General features: G+C 41.6%; 1 protein-coding gene across 4 annotated transcripts in view; it reads left to right on the forward strand.

Moving 5' to 3' along the window:
- The window catches only part of xrcc4 (X-ray repair complementing defective repair in Chinese hamster cells 4), a 422,078-nt gene that overhangs the window by 166,345 nt on the left and 234,942 nt on the right, over nt 1-20,791 (forward strand). The gene's annotated exons all lie outside the window — the stretch shown is intronic.

Genomic DNA, 20,791 nt, shown 5'->3' on the forward strand with positions numbered 1-20,791 from the left:
TCTATAAATAGCGGTTTTCTGAGGCTGCTTTGTTTGGGTAAACTTACTGTCCTGGGTTTGTTGTGCTCTTTTTTTAATATAAGTCCTTTATAGGATAGAGCTGTCAGTTGTTGGTTCATTGAAAAAGCCTTTCCCTGACAATTGGTGCAGTTGGAAAACAGCTGCCTTAAAAACATTTATTCTTTCTGGGGCATGTATGTGAAAAGCTGTCTTTTTCAATTTAGACCAGAAATTAGCACTTTTCTACTAACCAAATAAAGAATTTATATAAGACTGCCATTTTAATGTGATTACACTTTCACAGAAAATTCAATGCTGATCATTTGAGCTTGATTATAGGACAAAATAAGTGGTTTCTACTAGAAATCTAACAAGAAATATAAATTCACTTATTTATTTCATTTATTAACATAAAACCTAATGAGCACTAGGGTAAACTTTGATATCTCCATTGCCCTTAAATGCATTGTCCGAGACAGATAATTTGAAATCCAAACTGCAAATGTATCATAAGTAAATGGAGATTTACATCAGTGGTTTTGAAACTTTCTCTGTAAGGACTCCTGAAAATAATGACATGCACCTGGAGATCAATGGCAAATATTGACACATCCCTGGGACTACCAGTCAGTGACTGAAAGGGAAACAGTAAAGGAAATGTTTATATTTGTACACATCAACAGAAATAACATGCTAGTAAGTCAACAAATACAGAATAAAGTCTGATGACAGACAATATCTGACTACCTTACAGATTCACTGGGATCTCCCATTACCGCAGTTTGAAAACTTGAGATCCATATAAATCTTTACACACTGATAAATTGTTATTTTTAGTATCTTATCGAAAAAAAAATTTCCTTATTATTAAAAAAAAGCTTTTTATGCATCAGCATTTCCTTTTGTTTATATATGCTGCTCGGCAAAAGTCTCTAAACGTAGAGGCATCACTTCATGCAGTTTGAAATATAATTAGACATTCACCTGCCTGCGTTTAGTTAAGTTTTCCATTGCAGGTGCTCTTTTGACAACCTTGGCGCAGTAACAAAGGAGTCTTATTCAGGCATGGCGCACAGGAAAAGCACCTAATATTGACTGATCGCAAACCTGTTGTAAAATTTGCAATATTTAACAACCTATCTTTTTTGCTGGATGAATCTAGTCTGAGTACAGTAGTTGGATTCTTCACCTGTGGGTCAGTTTTTTGGAGACTACGTTATAGTTTAAGGGAGTAAGAACTTAAAGATTGCAATGAACTCTTTCTGTAGAGCTGACCCTGGCTGAAACCAGCCACAAGAACCATCATTGTCTTTGCCCAGCTTTAAATTCTGGTCTTGTGCCTTTATGTGACCAATTTTTCTCCTTCTCGCCTGAGGGGGAAGATTCATGCTGGGCTATGATTCCTTTGCTCTTTCCTCACGTCAGGTTAGATGGTAAGTATTATCAGGCTATGTGACCATGGAGAAAGGGAGAGAGCATCACAGCTGAATCTGATCGTGTCCTCGCCTGATATTTACACATATACTTTCCAGTAGGAGAGAATGAGAATTATCAATGAGAAAGGGGAACCCTGGATGATTTTTCCCTTTCCTAAAGAAAGGATAGCTAATTCAGCACAACCAGTGTTGAAATTTAAATCCTCCTGATGCAAATGGCTCAGTGCCACACTCCGTGGTGGCTTTTACCTGGTGACAGGAAGTCCCAGTAGGAACATAGGATCAGGAGTAGGCCATTTAGCCGCTCGAGCCTGTTCTGCTTTTCAGTGATATCATTGCTGATCTGTGACCTAGCTCCATATACCTGCTGTTGCCCCATGTCCCTTAATACCTTTAGTTAACAAAAATCTATCAATCTCAGATTTAAAATTAACAATTGAGTTTGCATTAACTGCCATTTGCGAAAGAGAGTTCCAAACTTCTAAACCCTTTGTATGTAGAAACGTTTCCTAAATTCATTCCTGAAAGTCCTGGCTCTAATTTTTAGGCTATGTCCACTAGTCCCGGACTCCCCAAGCAACGGAGTGGGGGAGGAATTCCTGGAGTGTGTACGTGATGGATTTCTAGACCAATATGTTGAGGAACCAACTAGAGAACAGGCGATCGCAGATTGTGCATTGAGAAAGGATTAATTAACAACCTTGTTGTGCAGGGTCCCTTAGGGAAGAGCGACCATAACATGATAGAATTCCTCCTTAAGATGGAGGGTGAAGTAGTCGAATCCGTAACTCGGGCCCTGAATCTAAATAAAGGAAATTATGAAAGTATGAGGTACGAGTTGGCTAGGATAGATTGGGGAACTTTACTAAAAGGGATGACGGTGGATAGGCAATGGCTAATATTTAAAGAACATGTGCAGGAATTACAACAATTATTCATTCCTGTCTGGCGCAAAAATAAAACAGGAAAGGTGGCTCAACCGTGGCTTACAAAAGAAATTAGGGATAGTATTAGATCCAAAGAGGAGATATATAAAATTGCCAGAAAAAGCGGCAAGCCTGAGGATTGGGAGCAGTTTAGAATTCAGCAAAGGAGAACAAAGAGATTGATTAAGAGGGGAAAAATAGAGTATGAGAATAAACTAGCAGGGAACATAAAAACTGACTGTAAAAGCTTCTATAAATATGTCAAGAGAAAAAGATTAGTGAAGACAAATGTAGGTCCCTTACAGTCAGAAATGGGGGAAATTATAATGGGGAACAAGGAAATGGCAGAACAATTAAACACATACTTTGGTTCTGTCTTCACAAAGGAGGACACAAATAATCTCCCGGAAATGTTAGGGAACCAAGGGTCTAGTGAGAGGGAGGAACTGAAGGAAACCAGTATTAGTAAAAAAAAATAGTGCTAGGGAAATTAATGGGACTAAAGGCTGACAAATCCCCAGGGCCTGATAATCTACATCCCAGAGTACTAAAGGAATTGGCCCTGGAAATAGAGGATGCATTGGTGATCATCTTCCAAAATTCTATAGACTCTGGAACAGTTCCTACAGATTGGAGGGTGGCAAATGTAACCCCTCTATTTAAAAAAAGGATGGAGAGAAAACACAGGGAATTACAGACCAGTTAGCCTAACATCAGTAGTGGGGAAAATGCTAAAGGATGTGATAACAGAACACTTGGAAGGCATTAACGGGATTGGACAAAGTCAGCATGGGTTTATGAAAGGGCAATCGTGCTTAACAAATCTACTGGAGTTTTTTGAGGATGTAACTAGTAGAATAGATAGGGGAGAATCAGTGGATGTGGTGTACTTGAATTTTCAGAAGGCTTTTGATAAAGTCCCACTTAAGAGGTTAGGTTGCAAAATTAAAGCACATGGGATTGGGGGGAATATACTGGCATGGATTGAGAATTGGTTGACAGACAGGAAACAGAGAGTATGAATAAACGGGTCTTTTTCCGGGTGGCAGGCAGTGACTAGTGGGGGTACCGCAGGGATCAGTGCTTGGGCCCCAGCTATTCACAATATATATCAATGATTTGGATGAGGGAACGGAATGTAACATTTCCAAGTTTGCAGATGACACAAAGCTGGGGTGGAATGTGAGCTTTGAGGAGGATGCAAAGAGGCTCCAATGTGATTTAGACAAGTTGGGTGAGTGGGCAAGAATATGGCAGATGCATTATAATGTGGATAAATGTGAGGATATCCACTTTATAAAAACAGAAAGGCAGATTATTATCTGAATGGTGATAGATTGGGAAAAGGGGAAGTGCAACGAGACCTGGGTGTCCTTGTGCACCAGTCGCTGAAAGCGAGCATTCAGGTGCAGCAAGCAGTCAGGAAGGCGAATGGTATGTTGGCCTTCATTGCAAGAGGATTTGAATACAGGAGCAGGGATGTCTTACTGCAGTTGTACAGGGCCTTGGTGAGACCACATCTGGAGTATTGTGTGCAGTTTTGGTCTCCTTATCTGAGGAAGGATGTCCTTGGCACGGAGGGAGTGCAACGAAGGTTTACCAGACTGGTTCCTGGGATGGCAGGACTGACGTATGAGGAGAGATCGGGTAGACTAGGCCTATATTCACTAGAGTTTAGAAGAATGAGAGGTGATCTAATTGAAACATATAAAATTCTAACAGGACTAGACAGACTAGATACAGGGAGGATGTTCCCGATGGCTGGGGAGTCCAGAACCAGGGGTCACAGTCTCAGGATATGGGGTATGCCATTTAGAACCGAGGTGAGGAGAAATTTCTTCACTCAGAGGGTGGTGAACCTGTGGAATTCTCTACCACAGAAGGCAGTGGAGACCAAGTCATTAGATGTATTCAAGAAGGAGATAGATATATTTCTTAATGCGAAAGGCATCAAGGGATATGGGGAAAAAGCAGGAACAGGATACAGAGTTAGACAATCAGCCATGAACATTTTAATGGCAGAGCAGGCCCGAAGGGCTGAATGGCCTACTCTTGCTCCTATTTTCTATGTTTCTATGTTTACCTCAGTTCCCCTTAATATTTTGAAAACTTCAATCAAATCACCCCTTAATCTTCTAAATTCCAGGGAATACAACCCTAGTTTGTATAATCTCTCCTCGTAATTTAACCCTTGGAGTCTAGATATCATTCTAGTAAACCTACACTGCACTCCCTCCAAGGCCAATATATTCTTCCTAAAGTGTGGTGCCCAGAACTGAACACAGTACTCCAGGTGTGGTCTAACCAGGGCGTTGTATAGCTGTAGCATAACTTCTACCCCCTCGTATTCTCGTCCTCTAGATATAAAGGCCAGCGTTCCATTAGCCTTTTCAATTATTTTCTGTTCCTGTCCACGACATTTTAATGATCCATGTACATGGACCCCCAAGTCTCCTTGGACCTCTTTGCCCATTCACTTAATCTATTAATTTCTCTTTGTAATTTTATGCTTCTATCTACACTGCTTACAATGCTGCCTATCTTTGTGTCATTGGCAAACTTGGATATGTGGCTATCCCGTCATCTAAGTCGTTAATAAATACAGTGAATCGTTGAGGCCCCAACATAGATCCCTGTGGGACACCACTAGTCACATCCTGTCCATTTGAGTACCTGCCCATTATCCCTACTCTCTGTCTCCTGCCGCTCAGCCAATGTCCTAACCAGGTCAAAAATTTGCCCTCAATTCCATGAGTTTCAACTTTATCTAGCAGTCTCTTATGGAGGACTTTATCGAATGCCTTCTGGAAGTCCATCTAAACAACATCCATAGACATTCCCCTCTCCTAGTACTACACTAAAAGAGAAAAAGTATTTTCACCAAGAAAACCTTTGAAGCCTGTAATTTTTTGTTCAACAGATTTCTAAACAGTGCCTGCTGAGCTGTTTCTATGTGATATCAAAAGCTATGTGTTTACAGTTTTAGAATGATTTGATAATTAGCTTGTTTAATTGGACATAGCACTATTAATCCTGAAACTCTTTCCCATTGTGCCCTTTAAAGGGGAAGTTCCTCCATCAGTTTCATGTTTAGAAATTAAAGAGTGATTTTCTGCCTGCTGAGCAATAAGATCTTTTACACAATTATTTGATGTTAAGTACCTTCAATTACCACCCAGCTTGGAAGGATGCACTTTCCAATAACAGCAACTTTACTTTCTGTTTGCAATAAATTTAGACATCCAATCAACATTTAGCTGTGATAAGCACAGTTTAGCACCTTAACGAGCAGAAAATGAACCTCTTGACCCCTATAAACTACCAGGCAAATGATAATACAAAGTGCTGATAATGCTGAAAATGGTGAATGCCATGTTTTAATTAGGTGGAGGTTGCTCTCATTTTAGACGAGGTAGTGTTGAGGGAATTTCCACAAGGTTAGAAGTAGTATGTGGGTTTCATGAAGACCATGAAGTAGATATTCTTAACACTTAATACTGTAATCTAGCTCCCCTTACGACTATCTCCTGCTTCCTTCTCTATAGCCAGTTACTATTCCACGTCCATGCCTTATCCTAGATATTCACACATTTTAGTTTGCGAAGAGATACTTTGCCTACAAAACAACTGTGACAGCACTTTAATAGCAATTCTTTGGCTGTGAAGTGCTTTGGGACATCCTGAGAATGTGAAAGCCAGGGTATTCATTCAAATGTGTTTGATCTGTCTGTCTTCCTTTCTTTCTTTTAGCCCTTTCTGTCATGTGTTCTTTTTATTACAGCAACTACTTATTTATGTAGTGCCTTTAACGTAGAGAATAAACATCCCCAAGGCGCTTCAGAAGTGTAAGGAAAAAATGAATGCCGAATCATAGGAGGAGTGATCGGAAGTTCGGGCGAAGAGGTGGGTTTTTAGGAGGGTCTTAAAGGAGGAGAAGAAGAGCAGTGTAGGGAGGGAATTCCATAGCATGGGTATAGATGGCTGAAGGCACAACTGCAATGGTTGGGCAAAAGGGGAGAGGGGGATCCACATGAGGGAGGCAGCAGTAGATTCACATGTAAAGCAGATGAATAAAGTGTGGCAGTAAGAAAAAGCATACATGTCCTATGGAAAGTAATCTCATCTTGCAATGTATATATGTGTTATGGTGTTCATGGCATGTGCATCAACAAACATGCCATGTTTCAACAAAAGAACTTTTTCAATATATTGTTCTAATTTCATATAATGTTCAAAGCATCAAGAAAAATATCCACTAATTCATGTTACTGACTTTAAGCATGTTGTATGACTCACACAGGTACTTTAATCTCTTCCTCTGCACTTCGATGATTTAAATATTTGCATCAAAAGTAGAATTAGAAGCCAGATTTTACAGGAAGAATCTGTGAAGGGAAAAGGAAGTTTTGCTGACTAGCTTTGCGCACCACCCCTATTTATCATCTGACCCCCACCCAAAGCCTCTGTCCATTATTCAAGTTCTAGATGACGTATTATTTGGTTGCCACCTGAACTCATAATCCAAAGTGGTCTGCTTCACTGACATCCTGCCTGTGTGATTGGAATCTGTTGGCTGAAGTCCCTGATTTTGGATTTCCATAAATTTACTAATTTGTGTTTTTAGACTTAATTAAAATAAACTGAAAACAGATGCAGTAAACATATCTAAGAGTGACTGAAGTTGGCTTATTCTGTATGAGCTATGTGCAGGAATGCTACACAAGCAGCTGTTTTACAGACTGCTCCATATAACCTTGTATGCTTATCAATTTTGGGAGGAAAATGGTCATTTTAGTATCACGGTGGTGTGCCATTGTAGTGATTTACATTCCATTATTCTAACTGAGCTCAAAAGTGTTGTCCCACATCAAGAGGGAACATCAGAGGGCAAGTAACACAATAAAAATGTTAATTATACGGAACATAATATGATGATTTCAACTTTAAACTTGAATTTAACTGATGTACAAATGGTAGGATATGCTGCACCTTCCTGGAGTGCAGCAGGTTACTCAGCTTTTGGAAGAGAAAAATAAGTTAATGTTTCAGGTCTTGCACAGTTAGCTGGAGAAGCCCTTTTATGGAACTGATGAAAACAAAGAGGAAAAAGCAGGAATACAGAGCACAGCTGGTGAGATTAATAGCTTATTAGTGATAATAATGGATATTAAAGTGCTGGAAAGAGATCTTAGTTGCCGAATATTTTACAAAGGTCAACTCAAATTGGTTGAAGAGAAAACAGTTACTTCCACATAATTAAATGCAGCAACACTGCTGAATACACAGAACATCTGAGCAGCATCTTCCATTGATTGTTTCATAAGAATGCGCTTTACAAGATCAAGAAATCCATGCCTCCATGCTTATAACGTAGTGGGCTGGATTTTCCTCAGTTGTACAGCCCGAAATCATGTGGTAAAGTGGAGGAACTGAAGGAAGATTAGACAGGGAAGCCTACCGGCGCATCCCCGTCCTTACCACTGCCTTCTCTCACATGACACATGGAAGTAGGCTGCCTGAGCCCAGATAGAGCAGAAAGGCCTGGGTTCCTGCATGATTTCCCTCTCTACCACCACTGCTACCATCAGCAGAAGGTGGTGTTATATCCTGGGGCAATGGCAGAAGGTCCAATGAACGCCCTTTTGAAGGAAGAGGGCCCAGAAGTGAACTCTTCTCCCTCTTTCAACAATAACTTGCATTTATATAGGTCTTTAACGTAGTAAAACATCCCAAGGCACTACACAGGAGCATTATCAAACAAAATTTCACACCATGCCACATGGGGTATTAGGACAGATGACCAGAAGCTTGGTCAAAGAGGTAGGTTTTAAGGAGCGTCTTAAAGGAGGAGAGAGCGGTAGAGGGGCGGAGGTTTAGGGAGGGAATTCCAGAGCTTAGCGCCTAAGCAGCTGAAGGCATGGACACCAATGGTGGAGCGATTAACATCGGGGGTGTGCAAGGGGCAAGAATTGGAGGAGCACAGAGATCTTAGAGGGTTGTAGGGCTGGAGGAGATTACAGAGCTAGGGAGGGGCGAGACCATGGAGGGATCTGAAAACAAGGATGAGAATTTTAAAATCAAGGCATTCCCAGACCAGGAACCAGTATAGGTCAGCGAGCACAGGGCTGATGGGAGAACGGGATTTGGTGTGAGTTAGGATGAGGGCAGCAGAGTTTTGGATGAGCTCAAGTTTATGGAGGGTGGAAGATGGGAGGCCAGTCAGGAGACCATTAAAATAGTCCAGTCTGGAGGTAACAAAAATACATGGATGAGAATTTCAGTAACAGATGAGCTGAGGGCGGGGTGGAGATGGGCGATGTTACGGAGGTAAAACCTCCCCTTCCCTGCCAGTTGGTTCATGGAATCCTTTATTAAAACTTGAAAAAATAAATTCAGGGCGCTTCTGCCCCTTTAAGTGTGGCTCCCTCCTCTTCTGTCTCTAAGCGTGGCTTACTTCTCTTCTGCCACTTAAATTTTATTCCCTGGCAGTGATGGGCTCCCACTTGGTAACAAAATTCCTACAGGGAATTTGCTCTGAATAAATAATCAGACCTGACCCAGTAAAATAGTCGGATTGGGGAAGCTGACTGAAGTCCTATCCTGACTACCCCTCCCGCCCCCGCCCCCGCCCCTGGCGACAAAACAGCTCCGAAGGAAAATTCAGCTCAATCTATCACTGACAGAATCTTAATCATACTTTATTAGACTTTGTAAAAACATTCATTCTCGTTCAGCAGTGAGGCATTGCATGTCCTGATGGTGAATTAACTGCGTACTTCATCAAAAGATTGCTTTCTTGTAATTGAGCCTGAACTTGCTGTTTTCTTCGTTTTATTAGACCATCTGTCCGTAATGCTCAAGCAGCAGTCTCCTGAAACGATGAAACTCCTTATACAAAGAAACCCCAGATATGGTTTGATTTTGTTGCGAGAGCAGTGTTTAATTATAATATTTTTTCTTTGATTACTGGTTTAAAATGGATAAGCAATAAAGATTATTTCATGGGTTACATCATAGCGACATTAGTGGGGACAGTGCAGTCTCCTTGAAGCACAATGCAGCACATGTTAAAGTTCAATTGCAATCAGTGAAAAGATGATTGTGACTTAAAGTGTAACTGTACTGCCAAAAGATGTGAAACCCCTCCAGGTGCTATCTTGTACTAGTTGGCTTTCACACTGTCTGAAGTATAAATCCATTTGGGTGTAAATGCAAGTTTAAAAAATGCTCAGATGGTCCATTGGATTTGCTGGGTATTGAGTCTTTTTAATGTCAATAGACTGGTGCGTGCACTCATGGATTTAAAAATAGCTTGCAGGATAGCAGCCGTTCTCCTACAGCCATGACTGCTAGTCACATCCTGTAGAATAACTCTAGTCTTGCTATCTGTGCTTATCACTCTACAGATATCAGTAGCAAATGGAGCTAGGATATAGTTGGAGTAAATGATGTCACAGGAGCTGTTCTACATCAGAAAGCAATGTCAAATAAGAGTCATGCGTTACGCTTGATAAACAAAGCTGCTATTTTATGTGATTCCTTTACCCTCCCTTTAATTTGTCCTGTTTATGCTTTTCTAAAATCAGATTCAGTTTCTCTCTATTTGATCTTGGTGCTCTCCATTTAAAAAAAAATCAAACTAAAGATGTGGGGTTGAGAAACAAAATTCTAGTACCATCTTTGGTTCCTTTGCCTGTTCAGAGAGAATCAGACACGACACTGAACAGCCAGGACAACATTTGCCTGAATCTGAAGTGACTGAAGTGGTGGCTGAATTGGAATAAGGCCAGTGAGAAGCTGGATATATTTTATGCTATGCTGGAATGGATAAATCTAAGATTTGATGTACAGTTTTAAAGATATTGGCTATGGAGCAGTACAGTTTGATATCAAAGACAGAGTTATTATTCTGTTTTGTAGCAGTTGAGAATTCCATCTATCTCTGGGGGTGGGGGGGGGGGGGGACACCCTGCACGATCAGAACAACCACAGTAATGTAAAGAAAACCCTCTGGTTGAGATTCCAGAGGGGGGCAAGACCTGTGTTCCATCTTAGTACTGAAAATTGTGCCAGGATTGCTTGACTTATCTTTTCATATCAAAACTGAGGGGGAGATGAGTTACATGCTGTTCCTTTAGCTAGCAAAGTTTAAAAATATTTGAGGTGCTTTGGAGAATTGTAGTGAATACTAAGATGAAACGGAAGATGTCCTTGCCGGGAAATTGGCCATAATACCTGGATCCCGACGACTGCCACTTGGAAATAATAAGTCTGAGGAATTCTTTTATATTTGGCAGACTGGACAAGGCAGCTAAACAGGAAAGTTTGTTGCTTTCATTAAAATTAGAATGAACAATTATTGTGCTAACAAGCTTCAATTACTTTCTTATGATGCACTGTACTCTCCTTTCCTCCGTCACTATTATAGGTTGGGCTGTTCAGTTAGATTGAAAACAGGCTAATATTCAAAAAGCCAGATGAAACAGACACAAGCAGTTACAGATCTATTTGTCTTCCATTCCATGTAAAATAATGGAATTGATTATCGGGAATAAATTTGAGGATTATCTGTACAACAATAACCTAGTTAACAACAATTAGTATGGATTTAAAATGAGAATATCTTGCTTGATCAATGTCTGAGGAGGTGACAATCCAAGTACACTATGATAAGCCCAATGATTTGGGATACCTTGACTTCCAAAAGGCTTTTGATTAAATTCCACGTGAAAAGCTGTTGGTCAAGCTCAAAGCTATGGAGATTCCGGGTAAACTCCAGGAATGGATAAAAAACTGGCTGAAGGGTAGGAAACAAGTGCTTGGTAGAGGAGTTATATCAGAGTAGGGGTAGGTACTGAATCAAAGCAAAATACTGCAGGTGCTGGAAATCTGAAATAAAAACAGAAAATGCTGGAAATACTCAGCAAGTCAGGCAGCATCTGTGGAGAAAGAAACAGAGTTAATGTTTCACATCGATGATCCTTCGTCAGAACTAGAAGAAGTTGAAGATTAAACAATTTTTAAGCAAGTACAGAGCCTGGCAAGGAAGGGGAAGGGAGCAAAGAACAAAAGGGAGGATGGGTGGAGGGCAGGGGTGATTAAATGACAAAAGGGATGATGGTGCAAGGCAAGGAGGGTGGTAATGGGACAAGTAAAGAAACAAAAGATGGGCCCAGAAGAGTTGTAAGTGGCAACATTAGAACCATTACCAGCACTTGCTGTCCGAAAAAATGGGAGCAGTGGTTATGATCTGAAGTTATTGAATCCATGTTGAGTCTAAAAGTATGTAAAGTGCCTAATCGAAAGATGAGGTACTGTTCCTCGAGCTTCTGTTGAGCTTCATTGGAACAGTGTAAGAGACCGAGGTCAGAGTGCTTGTGGGACATGAACTAAAATGGCAAGCAGTCAGAGTCACGCTTGCAGGTTGAGCGGACGTGTTCAGCAAAGTGATCACCCAATCTGCGTTTGGTCTCTCCAGTGCAGAGGAGACCATATTTTGGGCAGCGAATACAGTATACTAAATTGAAAGAAGTACCAGTAAATCGCTGTTTCACCTGGAAGGAATGTTTGGGGCCCTGGACGGTGGGAAGGGAGGAGGTGAAAGGGGAAAGTACTGAGTTGGGTGCCTTACGGCTTAGTGCTAGAGCTGTTCCTAATTTATATCAATTACTTGATTTCAGAAACGCAATGGAAATGACACAAATTAATTGCTGTTTGTATCTTCAATGTCTTTATTAATGTTTTTACCTGAAACCTCGACTTGGACTTGATTTTTTTGCCCAGAGCTGTGGCTCGATGAGCTGAGTTTGGGTTGTCCAATCTGAGCATGTAAAGTGTACCTAAATTCCTAGGTGTGGCAGAACCGTTCAGTCAGCTGTACTGCTGGAGCCATTTTCTTTAGCTGCAATTACTTTCTGCTCTGAAGTTTTTAAAATAATTTTGAAAAACAAAATCTTCAAAAACTTTACACTTTATTGATTTTTTTTCTAAACAGCGGAGCTGTATTGGTGTGTGTATGTATGAGAAAGAAAAAAGTTATTGTTGTGATAATATGCCTATTGTAGCTTTTGTTTTGTGTTCTATAAACTTCAGAAAGTGCATTAAGCTGATGGTGACAGTGAGGGAGAGAGAGAGAGAAAGGTGCTCCTGCCAAAGCCCTTTTCTGATTTGAGGAAATACTTTGTTTTCAGTGTTTGCACCTTAATTCTAGATTGACTGAGCCTTTTTAAAGAAAACCCATATAAGTATGTCTCCTCTTCCCATTCCAAGTGGAACCCCTTAGCTAACAACAATCATTACTGAATTTAAGTATCATACACAACAAAATCTTGTAACAAATCTATAAAGCCAGGGACTGTTATTCTGGAGGCAACTGAGTTTGCAGATCTCATCTGGCTGTGCTGAGAAAAATTTACTTTTAAAGAAGGGGACCCGATATAAATTTCTGGGCTGTAGTGCAAGTTAAAGCCAGTCTTTGCTGGAAAGTCAGGACACTAGACTGCATTGAAAAATGTAAACCTCCAGGTAATGCCTGTGGTTTACCTGCCTGTATTAATCAGCGTAAAGCCTGACTTGATGGTTGATTATTTTCTGATTTTTTTTTTAAGAATGATTTTTGTCAGAGGACTGCAAATTTATTTGATTGAAGGCATTTGCAATTAAAGCCGTTTTATTTGTTCATGAATAATTCATCTATTGTTCACGTCCATGGGAATAATTTATCAGCCATTGACCACTTGATAAGGGTCAAATTCATGTACCAAATGGTACTTCAAAACTACAGCCAATAGATGTATACAGGCTGTAAAATTGTGATTCTTTCTCCCCTGTGTACTGATTGATGCTGCATACTGCAGCTCCTTACTGAATATAAAGCGTGCCAGGCAATCAATCTATATATGCTTGAGACACATGAAGCCATTAGCAAGTATAGAACATTTAGTTTAACCTTTTACTGCAGATGAGAATGGTGTAAATGTTGCACCAATGAAACAACTGAGGTTGAGATCAAAATAGAATTTTTTTTACAAAAAAGTGTAAACACTTGATATTGCCGACAGTCTGATTAGCCATTCGAAATCAGTGGCAATGCTGTGAAGCGTTCAGATCCACTTAAAGAGCTGTTTCTCACGAGCACCTCCAGTGACAGTAGTACTCAGCAGGAATATAAGAGTTGCCATTAGAGAGGCTACCAGTTTCTTCTGGCCACTGGCAGTCTGATTGGCTAAGCCCACTTGTACAGACCTGTGAAACACTTCACTTGTTCATTGGCCTGTACAGACCTCCCTTTGCCACTGGGAAGGTCCAGCAGCCAGACTTGAAAGCAGTTCGACATGTGCAAGACTGTAATATGTCTCTTGTTTTTCTGATGAAATGGAATCTTCCCTGTAATATAATGTAAATGGAGCAAATTTAACAGTCCTGGTAGACTGGGACAGTATTGCAAAACTGCTTCATGAAAAGGGGTGCATTATAAATAGGCACCTGAATTCTCTGACAATAGAGAGTCTCTAAAACTGATTTTGTAAGTTTATCATTGAATCATAGAAGGGTTACAGCACGGAAGGAGGCCATTCGGCCCATCGAGCAAGAGCAATCCAGCTAGTCCCACTCCCCTGCCCTATCCCTGTAGCCCTGCAATTTTTTTCCCTTTTGAAGGCCATGATTGAATCTGCCTCCACCAACCCCTCGGGCAGTGCATTCCAGATCCGAACCACACTCTGTGTAAAAAAAAAGTTTTTCCTCATGTCACCTTTGGTTCTTTTGCCAATCACCTTAAATCTATGATCTCTGGTTCTTGACCCTTCCGCCAATGGGAACAGTTTCTCTCTATCTACTCTGTTCAGACCCTTCATGATTTTGAATACCTCTATCAAATTTCCTCGTAACCGTCTCTGTTCCAAGGAGAACAACCCCAGCTTCTCCAGCCTATCCATGTAACTAAAGTCCCTCATCCCTGGAATCATTCTAGTAAATCTCTTCTGCACCTTCTCTAAGGCCTTCATATCTTTCCTAAAGTGCGGTGCCTAGAACTGGACACAATTTTCCAGTTGTGGCCGAACCAGTGTTTTATAAAGGTTCATCATGACTTCCATACTTTTGTACTCTATGCCTCTATTTATAAAGCCCAGGATCCTGTATGCTTTTTTAACCGCTTTCTCAACCTGCCCTGCCACCTTCAACGATTTGTGCACATATACCCCCAGATCTTTCTGCTCCTGTACCCCTTTTAGAGTTGTGCTTTCTAGTTTATATTGCCTCTCCTTGTTCTTCCTACCGAAATGTATCACTTCGCATTTTTCTGCATTACATTTCATCCACCACGTGTCCGCCCATGTCACCAGTCTGTCTATATCCTCTTGAAGTCTATCATCATCCTCCTCGCTGTGTACTACCCAAGCTTTGTGTCATTTGCAAATTTTGAAATTATGCCCTGTACGCTCAAGTCCAAGTCATTAATATATATCAAGAAAAACAGTGGTCCCAGTACCAACCCCTGAGGAACACGACTCTGCACCTCCCTCCAGTCCGAAAAACAACTGTTCACCACTGCTCTCTTTTTCCTGTCACTTAGCCAATTCTGTATCCACGTTGCTACCGCCCCCTTTATTCCATGGGCCGCAATTTTGATGACCAGCCTACCGTGCAGCACTTTATCAAAGCCTTTTGAAAGTCCATATATACCACATCAACTGCATGTCCTTATCTACCCTCTCTGTTACCTCATCAAAAAAACTCGATCAAGTTAGTTAAACACGATTTGCCTTTAACAAATCCATGCTGGCTTTTCCTAATCCATCCACGCTCATCCAAGTGACTGTTAATTCTGTCCCGGATTATCGTTTCTAGAAATTTCCCCACCACTGAGGTTAAACTGACTGACATATAGTTGCTGGGTTTATCCTTACACCCTTTTTTGAACAAGGGTGTAAAACTTGCAGTTCTCCAATCCTCTGGCACCACCGCTGTATCTAATGATGTTTGGAAGATTATGGCCAGTACCTCCGCGATTTCCACCCTTACTTCCCTCAGCAACCTAGGATGCATCCCATCTGGACCGGGTGACTTAACTACTTTAAGTACAGCTAGCCTTTCTAGTACCTCTTCTTCATCAATTTTTAGCCCATCCAGTATCTCAACTAAATCTTCCTTTACTGAGACTCTGGCAGCAGTTGAAATGCATGATGCCTACCAATGAAATGTTCTTACTGTGTCTGTGTTAGCTTTAGTCAGCACTGGAGTCACCAAAGTGCTTCAGTTAATTTTGTCATGCACAAGATGACACAGGCCTGATCAGTGCTCCGTAGTGCCAGTGTATAAGGAAGCACTTCCACTGAAATGCTGTAGTAAAGACAGACAGCTAACACAGACAGAGTAAAACCATTTCATTGGTGCGCATTATGCATTTCAAGCTTTGCGTGAATTTTTATTTTCTTAATACGTTTTTAAAAATCAATGCGTGAATGTGACAAAGTTAGACCACATATCTCAAGCAGTCAGCAAAATAATTGCTGCACTGTACATATGTCATTTAAAAAATTTTTTGTTGGCAACAGAGATATTGGCCTAAATTGGACCCCGTTTTCGAGCTTAAAATGGGGTCAAAAGTGACCAGTTTCAGGGAGCTATGTCTCGTGCCCAAGGTCGCCTGAAATACGTTTGATACCATATTGGTCCCGGACGCTATTCAGGGGTCCTAGGCGGTTACCGTAAGTTGGCATTGGGCCCCTTGCGTGTGCTAATGAGGTGCCTAATGACTGTTTAAGGACCCCTCTGCAAAATTGAGTACCTGATAACAGTTGGAGGAGTTAGAAGTTATGTATTGCAGGTAGAGGGCGCTGACTGGGGAGGGATGGCGGGGCTGATCTTGAAACTGGCTTGTGGTGTGGCTTTAGGTGGCAGTCTATTTCAGTATGTGAAAGCTTATGTCAGCCACTAAATTTTAGATTTGAAATGGCATGAGGAGTGCAAAAAATCCTATCTGCTCAAACTGAAGGGTGTGCAATTTGCTTTGAAGGGGAGCACGTGCATACAGCTAATGAGCAGACTGCAGCAGAAGTTACAACGTGGAACTCCGTGCATGCTGAACAGCAAAAGCAGCATGCTATGGACAGAGCGAAGTAATCCCACAACCAATAAATTAGGTCAAAGCTCTACAACCCTGCTACATTCAGTCGAGAATGGTGGTGGACAGTTATGTAACTAACAGGAGGAGAAGATTCCATGAACATCCCCATCCTGAATGATGGCAGAACCCAGCACGTGTGTAAAAGACAAGACTGAAGTGTTTGCAACCATCCTCAGCCAGAAGTACCGAGTGGATGATCCTTTTTGGCCTCGTCCTAAAGTTCCCACTAACACAGATGCCAGTCCTTAGCATCTAAAAGGCACATGTCAGCGGTGTGATGGAATATATTTTGTACCTGTCTTCACAGTAGAAGACACAAAAAGCGTACCAAAAATAGAGGGGAACCAAGGGGCTGATGAGAGTGAGGAACTTAAAACAATTAATATCACTAGAGAAAAACTACTGGACAAACTGATGGGACTAAAAGCGACAAATCCCCTGGACCTGATGGTCTACATCCTAGGCTTCTAAAAGAGGTGGCTACAGAGATGGTGGATTCATTGGTTATGATCTTCCAAAATTCTCGAGATTCTGGAACGGTCCCAGTGGACTGGAAAGTAGCAAATGTTACCCCACTATTCAAGAAGGGAGGGAGAGAGAAAACAGGGAATTACAGGCCAGTTAGCCTAACATCGGTCAGCGGGAAAATGCTGGAATCCATTATTAAGGAAGTGGTAACAGGGGACTTAGAAAATCAAAATATGATTAGGCAAAGTCAGCATAGTTTTATGAAAGGGAAATCGTGTTTGACAAATTTATTTGAGTTTTTTGAGGATGTAACCAGCAGGGTAGATAAAGGGGAACCAGTGGGATGAGATATATTTGGATTTTCAAAAGGCATTCGACAAGGTGCCACATAAAAGGTTGTTACACAAGGTAAGAGCTCATGGGGTTAGGGGTGATGTATTAGCATGGATAAAGGATTGGTTAAAGGACAGGAAACAGAGAGTAGGGATAAACGGGTCATTCTCGGATTGGCAGGCTGTAACTAGTGGGGTACCACAAGGATTGGTGCTTGGGCCTCAGCTACTTGAAGAAATATTTCAATATTCTCAACAAGTATACATTCCATTCAGAAATAAAAACTCCACGGGAAAAGTGATCCACCCGTGGCTAACTAAAGAAGTTATGAATGGTATTAGATTAAAAGAAGAGGCCTTATAATGTTGCCAAGAAGAGTAGTAAGCCTGAGGATTGGGAGATTTTAGAAACCAGCAAAGGATGACCAAAAAATTGATGAAAAGAGAGAAAGTAGAATATGAAGGTAAACTAGCAAGAAATATAGAAACAGATTGTAAGAGCTTCTACAAGTATGTAAAAAGGAAGAGAGTAGCAAAAGTAAACGTTGGTCCCTTAGAGGCTGAGACAGGAGAAATTATAATGGGAAATCAGGAAATATTTTGTATCTATCTTCACAGTAGAAGACACAAAAAACATACCAGAAATAGTGGGGAACCAAGGGTCTAATCAGAGTGAGGAACTTAAATTAAATATTATCAGCAGAGAAAAAGTACTTGAGAAACTAATAGGACTAAAAGCTGACAAATCCTCTGGACTTGATGGCCTACATCTGAGGGTTCTAAAAGAGGTGGCTGCAGAGATAGTGGATGCATTGGTTGTGATCTTCCAAAATTCTCTAGATTCTAGAATGGTCCCAGCGAATTGGAAGGTAGCAAATGTCACTCTGCTATTCAAGAAAGGAGGGAGAGAGAAAACAGGGAACTACAGGCCAGTTAGCTTGACATCAGTTGTTGGGAAAATGCTGGAATCCATTATTAAGGAAGTGGTAACAGGGCACTTAGAAAATCATAATATGATTAGGTAGAGTCAACATGGTTTTATGAAAGGGAAATGGTGTTTGACAAATTTATTAGAGTTTTTTGAGGATGTAACCAGCTGGGTAGATAAAGGGGAACCAGTGGATTTCGTATATTTGGATTTTCAAAAGGCATGCGATAAAGTGCTACATAAAAGGTTATTACACAAGATAAGGGCTCATGGGGTTGGGGGTAACATATGAGCACGTATAGAAGATTAGTTAACGCACAGAAAACAGAGAGTAGGGATAAACGGGTCATTTTCAGGCTGGCAGGCTGTTACGAGTGGGGTGCCGCAAGGATCGGTGCTTGGGCCTCAGCTATTTACAATCTATATTAATGACTGAGATGAAGGGACCGAGTGTAATGTATCCAAGTTTGATGTCGATACAAAGCTAGGTGGGAAAGTCAGCTGTGAGGAGGACACAAAGAATCCGCAAAGGGACATAGACAGATTAAGTGAGTGGGCGTATGGCCTACTCCTGCTCCTATTTCTTATGTAATACTTTCCACTTGTCTGGATGGGTACAGCTGCAACAGCACTTAAGATCAACACCATCCAGGACAAAGCAGTCCACTTGATTGGTACCCATCCACCAACTCAAACATCCACTCCATTCACCACTGGCCAATTGCGGCTGCAGTATGTCCGATCTACAGGATGCACTGTAGCAACTCGCCAACTGAAGCAGCTCCTCCAAAGCCCATGACTTCCACCACCTAGAAGGACAAAGGCAGCAGCTGCACGGAAACACTATCACCCTCTAAGCTCCCCTCCAAGTCACACACCATCCTGACTTGGCTATATATCGCTGCTCCTTCATCGTTACTGGGTCAAAATCCTGGAACTCCCTACCTAACAGCATAGTCTCAAGGGCAATTAGGGATGGGCAATAAATGCCAGCCTCGCAAGCGACGCCCACATCCCATGAACGAATTTTTTAAAAGTCTGAGTACCTTCACCACATGGACTGCATCAACCAGTGTGGTAGATGTTGTATATGTGGACTTTCCAAAGGCATTTGATAAAGTACCATATAATAGACTTGTAAGCAAAATGAAAGCCCATGGGATTAAAGGAACAGGGGCAGTGTGGATACAAACTAGACTGAGGGACAGAAAGCAGAGAGTAGTGATGAACAGTTGTTGTCAGACTTGAGGGAAGTTTCCAGTGGCGTTCCCCAGGGGTCAGTATTAGGACCACTGCTCTTTCTGATATATATTAATGACCTGGACTTGGGTATATAGGGAATAATTTCAACGTTTGCAGATGGCACAAACCTCGGGAATGTAGTAAACAATGTGGAGGATAGTAACAGACTTCAGGAGGAAATAGACAGACTGGTGAAATGGGCAGACACATGGCAGATGAAATTTAATGCAGAGAATTGTGAAGTGATACATTTTGGTAGGAAGAATGAGGAGAGGCAATATAAACTAATCCATACAATTTTAAAGGGGGTGCAGGAACAGAGAGACCTGGGGTGTTTGTACACAAATATTTGAAGGTGCAAAGACAAGTTGAGAAGATTGTTTTTAAAAAGAAAAGCATATGGGACCCTGGGCTTTGTTAATAGAGGCATAGAGTACCCGACAATGTGGAAAATTGCCCAGGTATGCTCTGTCCACAAAAAGCAGGACAAATCCAATCCAGCCAATTACCGCCCCATCAGTCTACTCTCAATCATCAGCAAAGTGATGGAAGGTGTCGTCGACAGTGCTATCAAGCGGCACTTACTCACCAATAATCTGCTCATCGATGCTCAGTTTGGGTTCTGCCATGACCACTCGGCTCCAGACCTCATTACAGCCTTGGTCCAAACATGGACAAAAGAGCTGAATTCCAGAGGTGAGGTGAGAGTAACTGCCCTTGACATCAAGGCAGCATTTGACCGAGTGTGGCACCAAGGAGCCCGAGTAAAATTGAAGTCAATGGGAATCAGGGGGAAAACTCTCCAGTGGCTGGAGTCATACCTAGCACAAAGGAAGATGGTAGTGGTTGTTGGAGGCCAATCTTCTCAGCCCCAGGATGTTGCTGCAGGAGTTCCTCAGGGCAGTGTCCTAGGCCCAACCATCTTCAGCTCCTTCATCAATGACCTTCCCTCCATCATAAGGTCAGAAATGGGAATGTTCGCTGATGGTTGCACAGTGTTCAGTTTCATTCGCAGCCCCTCAGATAATGAAGCAGTCCGTGCCCACATGCAGCAAGACCTGGACAACATCCAGGCTTGGGCTGATAAGTGACAACATTCGTGCCAGACAAGTGCCAGGCAATGACCATCTCCAACAAGAGAGAATCTAACCACTCCCCCTTGACATTCAACGGCATTACCATCACCGAAACTCCCACCATCAATATCCTGGGGGTCACCATTGACCAGAAACTTAACTGGACCAGCCACATAAATACTGTGGTCACTAGAGTAGGTCAGAGGCTGGGTATTCTGCAGTGAGTGACTCACCTCCTGACTCCCCAAAGCCTTT

The sequence above is a fragment of the Heptranchias perlo genome, chromosome 4 (genome assembly GCF_035084215.1).
Source record: "Heptranchias perlo isolate sHepPer1 chromosome 4, sHepPer1.hap1, whole genome shotgun sequence".
In the NCBI taxonomy this organism is placed as follows: Eukaryota; Metazoa; Chordata; class Chondrichthyes; order Hexanchiformes; family Hexanchidae; genus Heptranchias; species Heptranchias perlo.